We start from the raw sequence: 20,508 nt of genomic DNA on the forward strand, positions 1-20,508 counted from the left end.
TTTTTTATAAAAAGAAAAAGACAAAATAAAAGAATGTGAGAAGAGAGGATGGAAGGGGATGGAAAGAAGAGGGGAGAGAATCTTAGTTCCTTTACGTAACACACGAAATTGAAGTGATGTATGTTCAGGTCCAATTGCAATGTTTCTTGGTCCAACCTGTGTCAAGCGTCTTGCTCGGTCATGAGGTGTCGAAGGAACGCTACCTCGAATGATTGTTCTGACAACCTTATGTCCTTTCTTAGGTTTCTTCCGTTGTGGATGACCAAAACGCAGCTTGGCATTGATGTCTAAGAGGCTCGTCCCTTGGGCTTTGTGTAGTAAAGTAGGTTTCTTACTCGATGCTCAGCTTCTTTGTTGATGGTCAACCCCGACCAGTAACCTATCGTCTAGAGCAGTCGAGCCTCTTTCTTTTGGTTCTATTGGGCTGGCTTATAAACCCACATGATTTGGTATTCTTTTCCTTCTTTGGGCCTTCTCCAGGCTTGTATCATTTTAGGGGTCTAAAAAGACCTTGTGTTAACATAATTATTTCAAAACTCGCTGCTGGTGTGAAAGCTAGACTTGTATTCATGGGGAGGCTGAAATGTCTCTATGAGTCTTCTCAACCCCCTGAAAGAGCGAATAACCATGACTTACTACTAGTTGTCCTTTATTTAAGAAAAGAAAATGAGTGTACAAAGAACCACTCAAAGACCAATCTAACCCAACAAACCCAAAAGAAGAAAAGAAGTAAAAAGATTTGAAGCCCACAAGATCACAAAGAGCGAGCGGCAGGTTCGAGCCCTAAAGCGGGTTCTCCTTAGGGTTTCGTCATAAAACAAGGATGAGGTACATAGAGAGGCGACAAACCTGTGACTGAGAGTTTGTAGCTTCCACAGATCACAAAGAGCGAGCAGCTTCGAACTTTGGACTTGGACTTGGACTTGGATCAGTGAAGAAGAGGCGATGGTGGTCGGCGGAGTTCACCTGAAATCAAGCTCGCAACATGGTTCCACTTTTCATTTTCCTATGTACCATATGTTTCTCTTTGATTTCTGCATTTTCGATGCTACCATAGATTTAAGAAGTTCTACACAAATCTCAAAATTAAATAAATTAAGAAAATTAAATACTAAAAATAATGTAACACAATCTAACATATGTATTTTTCCTCAGAGCATGTGACATGTCACATGCTCTGAAAACAATTATATATATACCTTTCACTAAAAAATATTATACAAGGAAGATCAAGATAACTGTAAGCCCTCCAAAGAATTTTCTTTTCCATAACTGTAATTAAAGATTAAAATATGAAAAAATAACAAGAAAAAAAAGAAAAAGAAAAAAAAAAAGAGATGCAAAAAAAGTGGGAAAATGGTGTGCCTCTTACTGTCCGGTCTTTTCTAATCTGTCTCCAATCATCCTGAGCTCAAATTCCTTCACAGAACCAGCAAGACTTATCATGGTTGTGCCCATAACATAAGGTCTGTCGTCAACATAAGCCTCGGTCGCGTTGATAAGCTATATGCAGGGCTCGCGCCGGGTGTTAATGGTTCCTGCTGTGATGGAAGTACTTGATCCTTGTCATGTGTGTCGTCTTTCCTGCTAAATTCTGCGACTTGTGTACCCCCGCGGCGTACACATTGCGCGGCTGCACCGCGTATTTCCAGTCCCTATGTATTCCTTTCTTCACATCCCTGTACACAAGTTTCTCAAACCCCCATTTCCTGCAGAATCACAATATGTTTAGATCAGCATGTGAACACAGGATATAATTCTATTGCAAGAAACTGACAAAATTACAATTGTAGAGATTAGGTGAATTCTTGTTATCTTTGTGTTGGTTCGGCTAAATTGACCAAGTTTTATGCTGGATTCTAGATCTCTCTCGGACAAATTAAGAAATTTACACAAATCTGTCTTAATCTCTTAAGTTTTTAATTAATTTGATTTCTTAATGGTCAACATCAGTCTTAATATTAATTAAATAATCAACAACATATTCATACGTATGATTTCTTTGTCTTTCAACTAATTCATTTCTTCACACCAAATCTTTAATTTCCAAATTAATATCTTGAGTTTAACTAATCAATTAATATATAATTAACTTCCATGAATTCGATATGAAACTATTATAGCTAGACCATTCTGCGTTTTACCTAAACCTCCGACCTTTACTGTAAACATATTGTTGTTGAAAAATTTGCAATAATAATTTTCCATTACCAGAATTAACATATAATTTTGATAATTGGGATCATGTTACATGCATCCATAGAAGGAAAAACATAACACAAAAGCAAGAGTATCAGAAATATGGGCCAAAATGTTATTAAAACAAGGGTTTTTTTTTTTTTTTTTTCACACATGGTCATTAAAATTGACCCACACCATCAAAATGGTTCATGAAATTAAAAATAGATTAATGTAATCCCTGAAAATATGTATCGTAAATCATGTGGTCCTTTCTTCATAATTTAAAAAAAAAAATTGTTATGTGCTGATGTGACACATAAATGAGCTCCATAAGTCATTTTTATCACAAATGGTCCCTGAAATTGAAAATCGATCAATGTGGTCCTAGAAATAGGTGTCTCAAATCAATGTGATCCTTCTGTTACAATTCTATCAAAGCTTAAGTTATGTGCTGATTGTAAAACTTACTAGTTCAAAGTTTCACGTCAATTGCATACCCAATCAATTGTGGGATGCATGTATTTATAATACTTTCATGATTACAGATTGGGTTTGAAAACCCTATATACAAGGAAAGGATTACAACCACAGGTTCAGATTACAACAGAAAATCAAATAACCAAACAATCCTATAAACTAGGAACAGCTGAAAGGATAGGAGTTTGAACCAAGTCAAACTCCACAAGTTTTGGTGATGCATTGAGCAGCTGACGTCATCTAACACTGATATGTACACAACTGGGTCCCACAAGTCTAATTAAATTATAAATAAGTTTAATAATTGAATAATTAATTAAAAAAGTTGTCGACCCAGTCCTACAATCACATCTAACCGAAAGCCACACTCCTTTACCTCCATTTATGCCATGGTAGCTTTCGCCATCTTTTCTCTGAAAAAAAAATTTCTCAAGACACTCATCTTTACACCCTTCACCAAATTGAACCAAGGTCGGGACCACCTTTGGTGATGCCTTGGATTGGCGACGACTTCTGTGACATGGATCACCGTTAATATTTGGGCTTCGACATCCTCATAACTTTAATCTTGGAAAGCATTTTCGGCAAGCTACCCCAGTGATCTTAGTGACATGGAGAACGATGAGCTCGCCTTGAGATAATTCCATTGTAGAAAAAGATGTTTGACAACTTTTTTAATTACTTATTAAATTATGAAACCCAAATCAGCGCATAACAAAAATTTTAGCAGATTTGTGACGGAAGGATAATTTCAGGAACTACATTGATAGCTTTTCAATTTGAGGGACCATCTTGACAGTGTGAGTCATTTTCAGGGTCCATGTGTGATAAAAACTCGTAAATTTTGTATAACCCATTTATGTATTACACCAGCTAGCATATAATAGAATTTTTGACAAAATTGTGACGGAATGACCATATTGATTTGCGACATCTATTTTTAGGGACTACATAGATTAATTTGTAATCTTAGAGACCATTTTGATGGTGTGATCAATTTTAGAAATCATTTGTGATATAAACCTTTAAAAATAATAATTGAGGTCCTCATTTTGAAATAAAAAAACAGTCACTTTGACAAAGTTCAAGCCAAGGAGGAAGATAGGAAGACCCTTTAGAGCAACTCCAGCGTTGGAGCCCTCCCCCCTCCCCCCAGGCTATTCACTATTCAATCCACCTGATGAACAGTAACTGCCCTTAATGAACAGTAATCGCCTTTTACATCTCCACTGTTACACTTCAATAGCCCTGGCAATAGGCAATAAAATATTAGTATTTTTTAATTTATAAAATAATACAAAATAATTTTAATTGTAATTTCGGATAAGATTTTTAATCATTCTTGTTGCGCCATGTGTCATTATCCAAAGTATTATTAAATAATACAAAATAATTTTATTTGTAATTTCGGATAAGATTTTTAATCGTTCTCGTTGCGCCACTTGTCATAAAATCCGAAAAGACAATTATTGGGGATGGATTTTCGATAAAATTTTTAATCGTACTCGTTATGCCACGTGTCATTATCCGAAAATACAATTATTGGTGATGGATTTCTGATAAGATTATTAACCAATCACGTCGCGCCACGTGTCATAATCTGTTTACAATATTTGAGGATAGATTTCCATTAGATTTTTAACGAATGACGGCATGCCACGTGGCATTATCTACAACCTAATCCTTTTTGAATCCTCCAAATAATCCACCATCCATCCTCACAAATCTCACACCAATTTTCTCAAGATCTCTATCATTATTCATAGTTTCTGCTTCCTTCTTCAAAAAAATCTGTATCATTATTCATATTTTCTGCTTCTTTCTTATAATGTCTTCTTCTTCCTCAAGGATGATGTGGGAACTCGATTAGGAAGAGGAAGAATTGTTTAATCAATCATAAGGAATGTTCAATCACCAGGTGGCAAAAAATGAGAGGGAAAAAGATGAGGAGCTAAGAAGGAGAGATGACGAAGTAAGAATGGGCAGAACCTCACATTCCCGTCGAGTCATCCAAGATGTGGCTCAAATCTACAGGCCTAGCCGTTCCGGAAACCTTTATAGAAGTAGGCAATGACGAGGTATGGAACTCTTGGACGATTATTTTGTCCCTAATAGTGCATTCCCTGATACGTACTTTAGACGTCGTTTTAGAATGGAACGATATTTGTTCAACAAAATCATGATTACTGTTTGCAACCATGATTCTTACTTTGTGCAAAAGAATGATGTTTTTGGTGCTATGGGTCTTTTTCCTCAGTAAAAAATTACTGTTGCCTTGCGGATGCTTGCATATGGAGTATTTGCAGACTAAGTGGATGAGATAACGAGGATGGGGAAATCAACCATTATTGAGTCCCTGATGAGGTTTTGCGAAGCAATCGAATCTATCTACACAGCTTAGTACCTCTGCAAACCTACAAACATGGACTTGGAACGGCTTCTGAAGAAGGCCGAGATGCGTGATTTTTCTGGGATGATTGGAAGCATTGATAGTATGCACTGGACGTGGAAAAACTGTCCAAGTGCATGGCAAGGCGCTTATGGGGACAAAAAATGAGCAAAAAGTATCATTTTGGAGGCGGTGGCATCTTTTGATACATGGATTTGGCACGCCTTTTTCAAGGTTCCGGGAGCTCAAAATGACATCAACGTCCTTACCCAATCCCCAGTGTTCAACGATGTCTTGCAAGGAAAGGCATCAAAAGTTATGTATGAGGGCAACAGACGTATGTACGACGGGCCATACTACCTAGTTGATGGCATTTACCCGCGGTGGTCAACATTTGTGAAAACAGTGTCACGTCCGCGAAATGCAAAGGAAAAACACTTTGCAAGCTGTCAAGAGGGGTGCAGGAAAGATGTGGAGCGTTGTTTCAGTATCCTCCAAGCTCGATGGGCAATCGTCTGGGGTGCTGCCAGATTGTTTGATGTAGAGTCGCTTCGATCCATCATGATGACGTGCATCATTCTTCACAACATGATTGTGGAAAATGAGTACGATTATGAAGTCGTTGATGAATATGAGCCAGACACGATGAACAATTCAATAACACGTATATATTGTGCTCATGACGCCACCGATGAGCCCGTACAACATGAGCCATTACAAAGGGATAGACATTACAATGAAAGGCTCATTCAACAATATACTGCATTTCAAATGCCAGACATGCACAATGCCCGACAAATTGACTTGATAGAGCACCAATGGGCATTGAAACAAGCTGAAGATAATTAAGTTCATTTAATGTGTTTTTTTGAATTTGGTATGTTTATGTTATTTTATTTGGTGTGTTTTATTATTTGGTATGTTTATGTAATTTTATTTGGTGTGTTTTATTATTTGGTATGTTTATGTAATTTTTTTACTGAGTTTTTTATTATTTGGTATGTTTATGTAATTTTATTTGGTGTGTTTTATTATTTGGTATGTTTATGTAATTTTTTTAGTGAGTTTTTTATTATTCGGTATGCTTATGTAATTTCATTTGGTGTGTTTTTGTCATTTCAATAAATATTCTCTTAGTATAAATAACTTACCAAATTCATTTGAATAAATATTCAATAAATTGGAAACAATATAAAGTACTATATTCAATAAATAATAAATTACAACCCAAAGTGATTGGAAAATTATGGGCTCCGATTACAAAAACTACTCTATTCATCATCACTTAACAATTTGTGGTGCTAAAATGATCTTCTCTTGTGGTGCTAAAATGATCTTCTCTTGTGGTGCTAGGACCATCTTGGCTTGCCCTAGCTTCTCTTGCACGCCTCCTTCGCACCACGTTCGCTTTCTCTGACTTCCAAAAAAATTTAGAATTTGGAGACTTCCCTTCTAAAGGCGTGTTCATAATCTCACGATCTCGTTGAGCCCGTCTTTCTTCTCTAACATGTTCCCTTTCTTGCCTAAGTAGCTCTCTTTCTCTCTCATTAGCCTGAAATTCTTTCTCAATAGCTGCAGCTTTTGCGTCCTCTCTAGCCTTATCAACCTCATATTTCGCCAGTTCCCTCGCCAAAGTCAATTCACCTTGGCGAGTAAGTTCTTCCATGAACTTTGCATAATCATTCTTGGAAGCACTCCCTTTTCTCTTTGAAGCCTTCTTACCTTGAGGCCTAATTGGATAACGGGTCGAACCCGACGCTTGTTCAGGGAGGGGCATATCAGGCACTTCTTCTGCATCATCTTCATGAACATGCGAGACATGATCGGGTGTAGAGTGTAGAGGGGTGATGTTCATGAAAACTTCTGGACCAACAGGCACAACTCTAAATTTAGGACAATCTTTGACAATATTCCAACATTCCCACCGGTTGAATGATTTATTTTTGCTTTTGGTTTTGGCAGCGTACCAAGCTTGTGCTTGAAGTTCCAACACAATGTGGGAGAAGAAATAATTATAATGAAAATAGGTAACAAATAAATAATACAAACAAATAATTATAATGTAAGTAGGTAACAAATAAATAATACAAACAAATCATTATAATGTAAGTAGGTAACAAATAAATATAATACAAACAAATAATTATAATGTAAGTAGGTAACAAATAAATAATTCAAACAAATAATTATAATGTAAGTAGGTAACAAATAAATAATACAAACAAATAATTATAATGTAAATTTGGGTATAGTACAAACAAATAAATAATATATTGTTACCTGATCCGAGTAATTTTCCCCACTTCGAATATTACTACTAGCTTGTGCCAAGGCGTCTCTCCACGTACTAAACGATTAGCTAAGTAATTTCCAACGACTGGACATCGATTCTTTGGTTTTTTCCCACCAATTTTCTCAAGATAATTGTTATAAATAAGACTCCACATTTCTCGCAACTGCATCTCATTACCTGTAAGCGAACTATGAGTAACTTCAACCCAGCTAGTACATAACGCAACATCTTCAAGAAGCGACCAATTCGTACCTGCATCAGTAGTCATTTTGTTGATAAAAAATGGATTGAAACTTTGAGAGAAAGAAAGGAATGTGATTGAAAATAGTTGAGAAAATATGAAATTGTGGTGTAAGGTAGATGATAATGAGAAAGTATTTATAGAAAAGTAAAAACAATTTTTTTAAAAAAAATTTCAGATTTTTTTTCGAATTTTTTACAATTTTTTTTAAATTTTTATTCAACTATTAATCTCTACCGTTGGATATATTTAAAAATTTTGAATTCCAACATTTCAGATTGTGCCACGTGTCACAACGGTAACTTTTCTTAATTTTAAAACTATTTTTTTATTTTATTTATAAAGCATATTAATATCCATTGTTGATCTCAGATAGACTGGTAGATATTAAATTAGACTTTTTTTTTTAATTTTTTTTTTACCGTTGAGATCGAACGGTCCAAGTTAAAGAGCCATTGAGATCGAACGAACTGTGGAAAGGCACGTGGCTTCCCAACGGTAACTGAAAAAGTGACTGTTTTTTTAATTTTATGTCGGCGACGCGCCCCCACGTGCGAGTGGGGTGCACGTGCCTGAGAGAAAAAAAAATATAAAAAGGCCTGACGCCAGGCTGACGTTAGGCCTGGCGTCACATCCACTCGGGTTCTCGGGCTGGCAATTCTTCATGGGCCCGGAGCTCGGGCCTCCACCTCCACTCGGGCTCCTTCACGCTGGAGCCGGTCCACAGAACCTCGGGCCCCTTTTCTCTGGCCTATCCTCCGAGCACTTAGCAACGCTGGAGTTGCTCTTAGTAAAAGCGGAGGAAGTGCCAAAAAAAAAAAAAAACATTTCATGCGCACAGACAACTTGATTAAAAAAACTTTGCATTGTCAACATCTAAATATAAATAGTTACAAAACAGTCCAGCCATAATTATGCATGCATGGCAATATACAGCAAAGGTGACAAACAATCTCATGCAATTACCAATTGAAATGCACAAACTCGAACCACAAATAGTGCATGAAATTGTGGAATTCGGTTTCGTTTGCGCACTAGTGTAATCAACCCAGATGTCAATTGTGGAAAATATGGAAGAGAATGCTTTATGTGGAAAATATGGAAGAGAATGCTTTTTCTCATTATATTTCTCTACAAGATTACAAGGATATATATTCATGATACAAGTGTGTAGGTAGGACAAGGTAGCCGTCCTAGTGTGTAGGTAGGACAAGGTAGGACGGCTGTAGGACGGCTAGTGTGTAGGTAGGACAAGGTAGGACGGCTGTAGGACGGCATGACGGCTGTAGAACAGGTAGGACGGCTGTAGGACGGCTTGACGGCTGTAGAACGACTTATTCTTCCAATACTCCCCCTCAAGCTGGATCAAGGAGGTTAATTGATCCAAACTTGGAGAGCAGACTTTGAAACTGAGGAGAAGCAAGAGACTTCGTGAAAATATCAGCAAGTTGATCTTGGCTTCGAGTGAATGTGGTTTGAATTACCTTGGACTGGACTTGTTCCCGAACGTAGTGACAGTCAACTTCAATGTGTTTGGTGCGTTCATGGAACACCGGATTGGAGGCAATATGCATAGCTGCTTGATTGTCACAGAAAAGAGACATAGGTGTGTTGATTGAGAACCCCAAGTCCGAGAGAAGGCCCTTGAGCCAAATGAGTTCACATGCAGTGGAAGCCATGGCTCTATACTCAGCTTCGGCACTTGAACGAGCAATTACATTTTGTTTTTTGCTCTTCCATGTCACTAGGTTTCCTCCAACCAACGTGCAGTAGCCAGTAGTGGATTTTCTATCAATAGCATTCCCTGCCCAGTCAGCATCGGTGTAGGCAATGATTTGAGTATGACCATTGTTTTTCATGACGATTCCCCGACCAATGGAGCCTTTGAGGTATCTGAGAATTCTTTTAACAACATTTAAATGAGCTTCAGTGGGTGCATGCATGAATTGGCTTACAAGACTGACGGCGTAAGTTATATCCGGTCTGGTGATGGTGAGATATATAAGCTTACCCACCAATCGTTGGTACTAACTGATATCACTGAGAGGTTCTCCTATCAAGTCCAACTTCAATTTGCTATCAAGAGGAGTACGAGTTGGTTTGCAATCCATCATCTTCACTTCTTGAAGTAAGTCAATCACATATTTCCTTTGACTCAAAAAAAGTCCCTTGGGGGAAGTGGCCAGTTCAATCCCAAGGAAGTATTTTAAAACTCCTAAGTCTTTAATGACAAATTGTTGATGAAGAGAATGTTTAAGAGTGTGAATCTCATCAATGTTATTACCTGTGATGATGATATCATCAACATAGATTAGTACAACTAATTTGCCAACTGATCCTATTCGAACAAACAGGGAGGAATCAGCATGACTTCTCTTGAACCCAAAATTTTCAAGTACCGAGCTCAGTTTGGCATACCAGGCACGAGGAGATTGTTTCAAGCCATAGATTGACTTATGAAGCTTGCAAGCCATACCTGAATTCTGTGCTTGTGGATGACCCGGGGGTAGTTGCATGTAGACTTCCTCTTCGAGGTCTCCATGTAAAAAAGCATTTTTTACATCCATTTGGTACAATGGCCATTCATGGTTCACTGCAACAGATAACAAAACGCTTATTGTGCTCATCTTAGCCACGGGAGCAAATGTCTCCTTATAGTCCACTCCAAAAGTTTGAGTAAAACCGCGAGCCACCAATCTTGCCTTGTGTCGTTCAATTGAGCCATCAGAATTAAACTTGATTTTATAGACCCATCGACTGCCTACCACCTTCTTGCCTTTGGGAAGTTGAACTACACTCCAGGTTTTATTTTCATTCAAGGCTTTGAGTTCTTCTTCCATGGCTAGCCTCCACACAACTTGACGATTGGCTTCTTGAAAGTTCCTTGGTTCACTTTCATAGGACAGTTTACTGAGGAAGACTACATGAGAGTGAGAGACTTTGGAGTAATTTACAAACTTGTGAATAGGGTACCTGGCATGGTAAGTTTCATAGTCTTGCAGCCTTGATGGTGGATGTCGATCTCGAGTCGGATTCCTGCGGGGTTGAGCTGGGATCACAATAGGTTCAGCTCCACTCTCTTGTATAGATGTTGTGTTATGGTCATGGGGAACTACTTGTGCTTCTGAGGCTTCAGTGTCGTCTCCAATAAGCAGGTTGTCATTAAGAGTTGCATGAGAGTCCCGGTTGTGAGGTAGTGAATGAACACAGTCACTTGGTTCGACTGGATTTGGCAATGGGAAAAGATCTAGGAAATGCTCCCCATGACGATTTTGATCTGATGATTTGTTGAAATATGGTTGGTTTTCATCAAACCGTACATCTCTTGAGACAAACATCTTCCTGGAGCACGGATTGTAGCATTTGTACCCTTTTTGGGTGGAGGAGTATCCCATGAAAACACACTTGACAGCTTTGGGATCAAGCTTGTCTCGGTGATGGGATTGAATATGAACATAACAGGTACATCCAAAGATTCTCAGATGGGAAAGATTAATTTTTTTGTTTTGCATAACCTCAGATGGTGATTTTGTATCCAGAACACGACTAGGCAGTCTGTTGATAAGGTAGGTGGCTGCAAGAACTCCTTGAGACCAAAACCTCTTAGGCACATTCATTTGCAACATTAGCGCCCTGGTTTTTTCAAGTAGGTCCCGATTCTTCCTTTCGGCAATTCCATTTTGCTGAGGAGTACCTACACAACTTGTTTGATGTATAATTCCATGGGTGCTCAAATAGTTAGTCATATTTTTGGATGTATATTCAGTGCCATTATCAGACCTTAGTATGTGGATTTGGGACGAAAAATGGTTCATGACAAGATTATGAAAGTCCTTGAAAGCATCCATAACTTCACTTTTGAATTTTAGGAGGTACAACCAAGTGGCTCTTGAGAAATCATCAACAAAGATAACGTAGTACCTATAACCATCAAAAGACTCTAGAGGTGCAGGTCCCCAAACATCGGAGTGCACCATCTCAAACAACTTGCTAGTCCTAGACATGGAAGAATTGAATGGGAGTCTAGTAGATTTTGACAAATGACAAATTTCACATACAAGGGAGGATTTGCATAAACTAGGGAACAACGTAGACAACACGGATTCTGAGGGCTGTGCTAGGCTTTGATGCCACAACCGATGTTCTAGGTTTGAGCTGACTTGGAACCCCTTTGGAACATTGAGGTCCTCTGAAAAATAGTACAGCCCATTTAGGTAGTGACCTTCACCAATCAGCTTCTTGGTGGCTAGATCCTGAAAAACAACATTGTGGGGGGAAAAAATTGCACGACAGTTTAGAGAGTTTGTAATCCTTCCTACGGACAATAATTGAAAGGGAAAAGATGGAACATATAACGCTGTGGACTCAACAGTTTCTGAGATCAGTTTAACTTTCCCTCTACCTAGAACTGGCACACCTCTACCATTTGCTACAGAAACTAGTGATGGTTTAGTGTGGCTTTCAAAATCTTATAGCTTAGAATATTGATTTGTCATGTGATCTGTGGCACCTGAGTCTATAATCCAAAAATCATGAGAGTGACTAACATTTAGAGCAGTTGAAAGAGCACACATGATACTTGGAATGTCTCCTTGAGGTACATGACCAGATTCAGCTAAGAACCCTGCAAACTGTCCAAGAAGAGCAGTTTGACTTTCCCCAGTCGACGTTTCACCTGTGCTTCGTTTTCTGGTTTGAAGGTAGGTTGAGAACTCATTCAACAAGTCAGCCGGATTGGCTGTAAAGTTCATCGACCCACCGATGGATGTAGCAGCAGCAGCATGGTACTTGTTTGTATGTGGTCTAGCGTGTGAGCCCTTATGATCTCTTAAAGGCTTGTTCTCAAACCTTGGCTTCAACTCATGGTGCAATATCCAGCATCGATCTATTAGATGTCCAACATTATTACAATGTAGACACTTCAGATCTGGCCTTTTTCCCTTGTATACTTTATCTCCAAATGACTTGTGATTTGTCACAAAAGCTCTAGCCTCAGACACACTAGGTTTTACGTCAACATTCATGACTTTTCTGCGTACTTCTTCTCGCTGGATAGTAGTGCAAACACTTGCAAATGATGGAAGTTCGGGATTCATTAGAATATGGCTTCTAAGATCTTCATATTCAGAGCCCAAACTTGCAAGCAAATGAAAGATTTTGTCTTCCTCGGACCTTTTTAACAGTACGGCATCATCGATAGTGTGTGGTCGATACATTTCTAGTTCGTTCCACATGTTTTTCATGCAACCGAGATGATGAACAAAGGATTTATCACCTTGTTGAAGACTTGTAAGATTCCTCTTAAGATGGAACACTCGAGCAGCATTGTTTTGATTTCCATACATGTCTTTGACTGCCTTCCAAAGAGCACTAGAGGATTCTGAAAAACTGAAAATTTCAGATAGCTTAGGATCCATGGAGTTGAGGAGCCACGACGTGACCAGCTGGTCTTTGTACAGCCATGCTTCATACTCCGGCGATGCGACGTCAGGTGCTTCAATACTTCCATTGACGAATCCAAGTTTGGATCTTCCTCCAAGGGCAAGAGATATTGATCTGGACCATGGAAGATAGTTAAACTCATTTAACAACACAGAACACAAACGTTGGTTTGGGTTGACTTCAGCTTCTGGAAAACTAGGGCGAGGAGCTGTGAAGCTTTCAGCTTCTGAGTCAAAAAGATTATCTTCTGCCATTATCGAAACAAATGTGCAGAAGAAGAGAAGAGACAACAATGGAGTCAGGCCGGTTAAGGTTCCAGCTCTGATACCATGTGGAAAATATGGAAGAGAATGCTTTATGTGGAAAATATGGAAGAGAATGTTTTTTCTCATTATATTTCTCTACAAGATTACAAGGATATATATACATGATACCAGTGTGTAGGTAGGACAAGGTAGCCGTCCTAGTGTGTAGGTAGGACAAGGTAGGACGGCTGTAGGACGGCTAGTGTGTAGGTAGGACAAGGTAGGACGGCTGTAGGACGGCTTGACGGCTGTAGAACAGGTAGGACGGCTGTAGGACGGCTTGACGGTTGTAGAACGGCTTATTCTTCCAATATCAATCCACAGAAGTAATTCACAAAACTTGATAGAAAAATGTGAGATAGGTACCTGTAAATTTTGCTATAATCTTCAAAGACGCAGAGCTTGTTGCTCATCGGCATCTGCTCAATGGTGAACTGCGTGTAGTCCGATAGGGAATCGAGCACCAACTTAATGTTGCTGTTGGGAGGCATGTAAATGAACTCATCCACATCAAAGAAGAACATCCACTTCGCCAAGAATTTATACCTGTGCAAGCAATCGTTCAGCACCATGAACTGGTTATGATAATACCCAGCGAACCTCTCCTGCACCTTGATGTCCTGCAGCGTTATGTATTCGAGCTCCATCCATGGCTTCAGAACCTCCAGCACCTCCTCATGAATCCCGCCTACGTCGTTGAATACAAAATGGGATCCCTGCCCGAACAGCCGGACGTGGTAAGCAATCCACTCCCTCACTTTCTGGGGACTCAGATTATCGAACAATGGAGACCCACAGTATAAATAGTCGTATTGTGGCTTGGCGGTGAAGATTCCGGCGTTTAGAGTTCCGGGGGCTTCGGTTAAGGCCTGGATTATGTCGGTGGTGTTGAAATTCCCGTCGCCATCGCCTTCGGTGGTGGCTAATAGGAGGAGTTTACCACCGGAGTTGTCGGCATTGATGGCCTGGAAGAATGTTCAGTTCACGACCACGACGGTGTAAACTCGACCGAAACCCCAATCCGGGAGCATTTTGTACCCGGCTGAGGAAATGGGTCGGGTCGAATTGAGATTCGAGACCCACTGGCACTCGTACTCGGGGTTGGAGAAGTCGTGGAGAGGCTTCGAGGTGGCGAAAGTGTTCATGCCGCCTCTGTAAGCTCCTATGGTAATGAAAGTGTTCATGCCGCCTCTGAAAGTGTAGGCGGCGGAGCCGTACGGGTTCAACGCCCGCTTGAGGATGCCATTGCTGAGCACCTTGTCGAGCTCAACAGATGGCGGCGGAGGCGGGAAAGGTGTTAATGGCGGTGCTGGCAAAGAGAGTAGTGCTGTATCTGCGGCGACGGTGGTGGCTATATCTGACTGGGCCGGTGCTTGGGCGAGGGCCTGTGCTTGGGCCAGAGGGTTGACTTTGCAGATGCAGAAGTGGAGATCGGAGGTGGAGAGGGTGAAGCGGGAAGAGCTGAAGTGGAGAAGAGTAACTAATATGCAGAGGATTAACAGAGCCGTCAGTAGTATCTTCAGCTCCGCCGCGTAGTTCAAGATGACTCTGACGAATAGCTTCTTCTCCTTCTTTGCTTTCTCCTTCACCATTGACGTGTGTAGAGCTTTCGTTTCTGCTGAACCAGAGAGAACGGAAGACATAAAATTTCTCTCCCGTATCTCAGCGTAGTTTGTAATTCTTTTGTTTTGGGGGGTTTATATGTGTTTTTTCCAGCTTTGATTTAATGAATTTTGGTTTTGTGAATTTTTGTAATAAATGTCTTTTTCGCGGGAATAATTGCTTTGAGAAGAAAAAGGGACACTGGAGTCTGGAACACTTTACCGTTTAAAATTCACATGCCAAGGTGAAAAATGTTGTGCAAAAAACTTAAGGTAGCGGAGATTCTACTTAGAGAGTCTCCTTAACATTTTTCTATACGGAAATGAAGGTTTATTTTTTTCCCGCTTTGGTGAAATTTTATTTGCTTTTGAATAATTTGGGAAATTGAAAAATTTTACAGTAAGGCTTAAATTGGCCACTTTTAAATCGTTTGGGTGATAAATTAGCAGGACAAATTGCAGGGGGTAAATGACAGCTATGTAATTGGAATTCCAAATGGATAATGTTAGGGATACCAAATTTTTAAATAATTTTGCAAATCATATGATATGTCAACAATAGGAAATAAACACGTTAATCAACAGTTAAGTAATAATCTAATCATCAATATGCATATCATTTGGTTAATAAAATTTAGTGTAAAAATTTGATCTCCTTAACGTTACCAAATCCAAATAGTAAAGAAATGTGAAATGAAATCCCAATTAATCTTTTGTCTTTTTGCGCAAAATTCCAATTAATCCATTAGGGAAAAAATTCTAATTAATTAATTAGGAGAGAAATCACTTAATTAATTATGAGAGAAATCACTTAGCATTACTGATTGATAGAATTTATTTTTACTTGTAAGTAAAAAGTTTTAGGTTCGACTTTAGAGATGACACGTTTGGCACCAAAATTATTGACCTCTTGTGCCACTTAATTCTAATCCCCATCTTGAAAATAAATATATTGTTTGTATTAATAACAAACTTATTAATCAACTAGGAAAGAATAACTAAGTCCTTGTGGAATGGAAAACCAACTGGTCCAACTCTAAAGCTTCCTATAAAATAAATAAGAAACCTCAAAAACTATCTCTTGCATTTGGGTTGTATGTTTGTCCGAAATCAAGCATTAGATTGAAGATAAATGCTAAGGGAACTCTCCATGAATTATCTGCAACCTCACAGTTTAACGTTATTTTCGTGCCATTTTTAAGAGTCCATGGAGATAACAGAGAGTCTATAAACACCTTTGAAAGAGTCATATTAACATTTCTCTTAGATTGATATCTAAAACTAACTTGTTGCTTTTACTTGCACTCTAATTAATTGTTGAACTCGCGTTTTTTTTTTCTTCCTTCTTATTTTAAGGGGTGTAATTTAATAAATTTCTTGATAAAATTTGTCTTAATTGTTACCCTACTCACCAAATTTGCAACATAACCACAACTCTAATGATGGTTTATAAGAAAAAGAGATTCATAATCTTTGTCTCTCAGTAACAAATGAGATTTTTGATTAGGGCAGAGCAAGTCATGCAGTTACAATGACTTAAATGGAGGATTAATCATTTGTTTAAACTATAAAAAAATAAAAATAAAGGAGGGATGATTGATGATGGAAAAGATGCACAAGAAATTCATAAGAAAAGACGCTCAAATTTAAAAAATACGTACAAACAAAAAGTAAAAACATATTTTGAATTGTTTTCACGAAATTTTATTTCATTAGTCTCCATTTATTTTCTATCACCGTTGTCCATCCTTCATTTTGTCCAATATATTTTCCGTACATGTCAAATAAAAAATTTAAATAAAAAATAAAATGGTTATCAACGGATTCTTAATAACTAATGTTTTCTTGAATGATGTCCCACGTTGAAAAGCTGATGGATTTAAATGCTCCTTTTATTGAATGTTTTCGACGCTGTCTACAGGCCACCTATGCAAGTAGCTCGTCTTCCCTAAAACGACGTCGGCTCTTAGAACCACACTGTTTTTTTCCTCCCGTATTTATTTCTGAAGTTTTAACGAAAAACTCACGGTACTGTTCACTTTAACAAAAAATCATATTTTTACACTAAAGGTCAATCATGGTACTATTCATTTTACCCTTTATTTTGTCATTATCATTAAAACTCAAAGTTTTGAAACCATTTTCATTAATTTTCCTTTTATTTTTTCGATTATTAAATATAATAGCTTTCATTGCGGCCTAACACGTGGATAAACCCCCACGCGGTTGATGAAGCAATTAGAGTAAAAGCAATGGGTAATGTTAGAGAGATTAAATTTGTAAACTAAATGATATGTCACCAATAGGAATAAACACGTTTATCAGTATTTAAGTAATAAATTAATCATCAACTTCTATGTCTCTTAGTTTTCAAAACTTTCTTTACAAATTTAGTCTCATAACATTACCCAAAAGCAATTGATGTGATTTCAGATTAAAAGTTGCACTGCATGAGTGTATTTATCACATCCATTCCTCAACCACATCAGAGAAAGTTACTTGAAAAAATACCCGAAGTGTTTTTTTACAAGAAACACATATTTAGTATTTCTTTCAAAATTAAAGCATATAAAATATTTTTAGAACCCAAAATTAATTTCACCAAAAAAACTTTCAGTTATTTTAAAACACTTACATACAAACTCTTAGTTAACTTTAACATAGGAAAATTAAAAATAAAATAAAATATTCCACGTAGTGAATTCAGAAACTGCGTGTGTGTGTGTATACATGTGTGTGTGTGTGTGTGTGTGTTATATCAAATCAATTTTGTAATTAAGTAAACCAAATAATGTAAACCATTACTACAGTCTACAAGTTATGTATTCTTTCCCTTCACGTTGTTATTATAAAATTTCGAGATGGAAATGGCTCCCCCTTCTACTAATTTCATTTTCGCGAATGTAAAAACGCTCTAATAGTCATTCACGTATGTGAGCAAATATCCATGACAAAATCAATCATACAATTTATTTCTAATTTCACATTGCAACCTATATTTTTCTAGAAACTGATTTAACACATTTTTTTACACGCGCATTCTATGCTTATTTTTATTGTTTAGATTGAATAAAGTAAAGAAAATAAGTTGTCAAAATTCTTCAAGACAAAAGACGGCAGATTCTTACTACCAAATAGAGTTTTTTTTATTTTTATTTTTTTATTTTTTTTTATTTTTAAACAAATGATATTATCTACACTATGGGGGTGGGGGAATGTGCTAAGCCTTACAACAGGCTAGTCATATTAATGTGGTTCAAATTTATCTTTGACGAGAATCGAACCTAAGACCTTACTCTTACAAGTGAAGCAGAATATTGCTAAACCGTAGTACTAAATGACAACAAAGTTTATTATTATAATACAATACATACATGATACTTTATTTAGTAGAATAATTAATAACATCACATAACGATATTCTTGGTACAACCAATGGCAGAGCCAGAATTTTGTAATAATGGGGTCATGAGAAATAAGCTTTTCACAAGAAAAAAAACTTAATGAATTAACCTACTTATAAGTATAAATGCATGTCTCACTTAATACTACTGTCTAGTGCTATTACTCTTCACTTGAAAGTGTGAGTTTTTAGGTTCGAGTCTTGTGAATGATGAGTTCACAGCCAATTCATTCCCCCACCCTTGAGTATAAATATATCGTTGTATTAAAAAAGTTACCAAATATATGTGATCAGTTGCCATGAATCTTACAAATGCTCAATTATTAGATCAATTCAATCCATTGAAAAGAAAACTAAAACTCCATCATTGATAGTAGGTATGATAATGTAAATTGTGATCAAATTCAAGACTTAATAAGAAGATAGTTGCTGAAACAATTAATGAGAGACGTAATTAAATGAATTCTGTAACATTCTAATTGGCAAGCGAAAGATGAATTAGGAAGTAAAATTCGTATCTCCAGTCCCATTGATGAAGCCAAATTCCAAATGGATGGTATGCAAAATACCTAGCACCGCTCCACCTACAGTGCTACACCATCAAATTTGGTCTTTTGTGAACTAATTATGAGGTCAAGACAACAAAATACAAGGAGGAGCATTAGGTTATTGGGGTCATGAGCATACATTGCCCCCGGTGTAGCTCCGCTACTGGCAGTGGCAAATGCATTGAGGGGCAGGGCTGACCCTAGAACTTTGGTGAATGTCTATGGATACCTTGGGTGCTGACCCTTCGAACTTCGGTGAATATCCGTGGATACCTTGGGTGCTGCCCTTTTGAAGATTAGAGTTGGCTTCATACATGCCTTCCAACTGACTTCAGGCCTACCAAGACTCAATGAATGTCCATGAATACCTTGGGTGCCGCCCCTTGCATACATTAACAGGTGTGCAATATGCCTTTCCAAATAACTTTAGGCCTACCAAGACTCGAAATGGCGATATGCATGCTATTTCTGGTAAAAAAAAATTTGCGCAATGCACACACTATTCTTACTGACCCCCATAATTTTATTTCTTGGATCCGCCACTGGCTACTGGGTACAATGACAAATCTCTCCAAATTATTCATTCATTCGATCGTTAGGTATGACGCGTCCATTGTTTTTTATTTCAATGTCAGTTAATATGAAAATTATGTTGCCATTTTCATCGTATAGAAAATGAGACCATTGTGGTGCCCAAGTCCACCCATCGACATCGGCCGTGCCCACTTTTGTGTATATTTATGTAATTTTGTGCGTGCATGTGTTTTTGGTAAGAGGTCAACCTAGCCAAGCACGTCCATTCGAAATAATCAAAACCTTTCAAATCTTTCATTTTTGCAGAGCATAAAGCGATTCTCCTTAAAATCATAATTCATTTGCCTAATTCATTTAAAAATCCTAAATATATAATTAATAACAAATATATCATCGTGTCGTATTGACATTTGGACGAGCATGTGAAAACGCTTTCATGTCAAATTCACATCACGTTGGCAAAAATGTGCTTTAAACAATGTAAATGTATGAAATTGATGGACTTGGCAACTACGCTCATTGGTGTTTAGAGCATCTTCACCCGTTTTAGGAGGAGGAGGGCAAAACAAGGGCAAGGACAATGAAGTTGGCCCTTACTATTTAGTCTAAACAATAATTACTTTTATGCAAGTGTACCCGTTTGTGAATGGTAAAGGCAATATTTACAAATATATATATTTTTAATTTTATATGCTTTATAAGTTGGTTCCATGACAACAAAATGATTGTCTAATTTCAATAATATATTTCAAATACATGGAATGAAGACAACGGTAGGGTATTCATAGAAAAAAGGGGGTATTTTTTGGGTACTTTTTCTGAATTTTTTACCGTTAGAATAATCCTAATCGTTCAATTTCAAAATTATTTATGTTGGATGGCACATATTGCACCATGTGGCAGCTGCAGAAAAATTGTAATTTCTTTTACCATTGGAAAACCGAACGGTCCAGATTAACTAACTTTTGGGAACCCAATAACTTAGCTTAGAGGAACAAGTAGCTAGTTGGCTTTGGGCTGTGCACGTGCGCGAGCCCCACTCGGTCCATTTCTGTATGCAGCGGGCGCAAGCCCATGTGATTCATGCAAGGGCA

At 37.8% G+C, this 20,508-nt stretch overlaps 1 pseudogene; it reads right to left on the reverse strand.

The window, feature by feature from the left end:
• Nucleotides 1–1,357: 1,357 nt before the first annotated feature.
• Nucleotides 1,358–15,003, reverse strand: LOC137728468 (galactan beta-1,4-galactosyltransferase GALS3-like; annotated as a pseudogene).
• Between the last annotated feature and the right edge of the window lie 5,505 nt (nt 15,004–20,508).

Source organism: Pyrus communis, chromosome 10, assembly GCF_041283825.1.
Source record: "Pyrus communis isolate YQ-2024b chromosome 10, ASM4128382v1, whole genome shotgun sequence".
Taxonomy (NCBI): Eukaryota; Viridiplantae; Streptophyta; class Magnoliopsida; order Rosales; family Rosaceae; genus Pyrus; species Pyrus communis.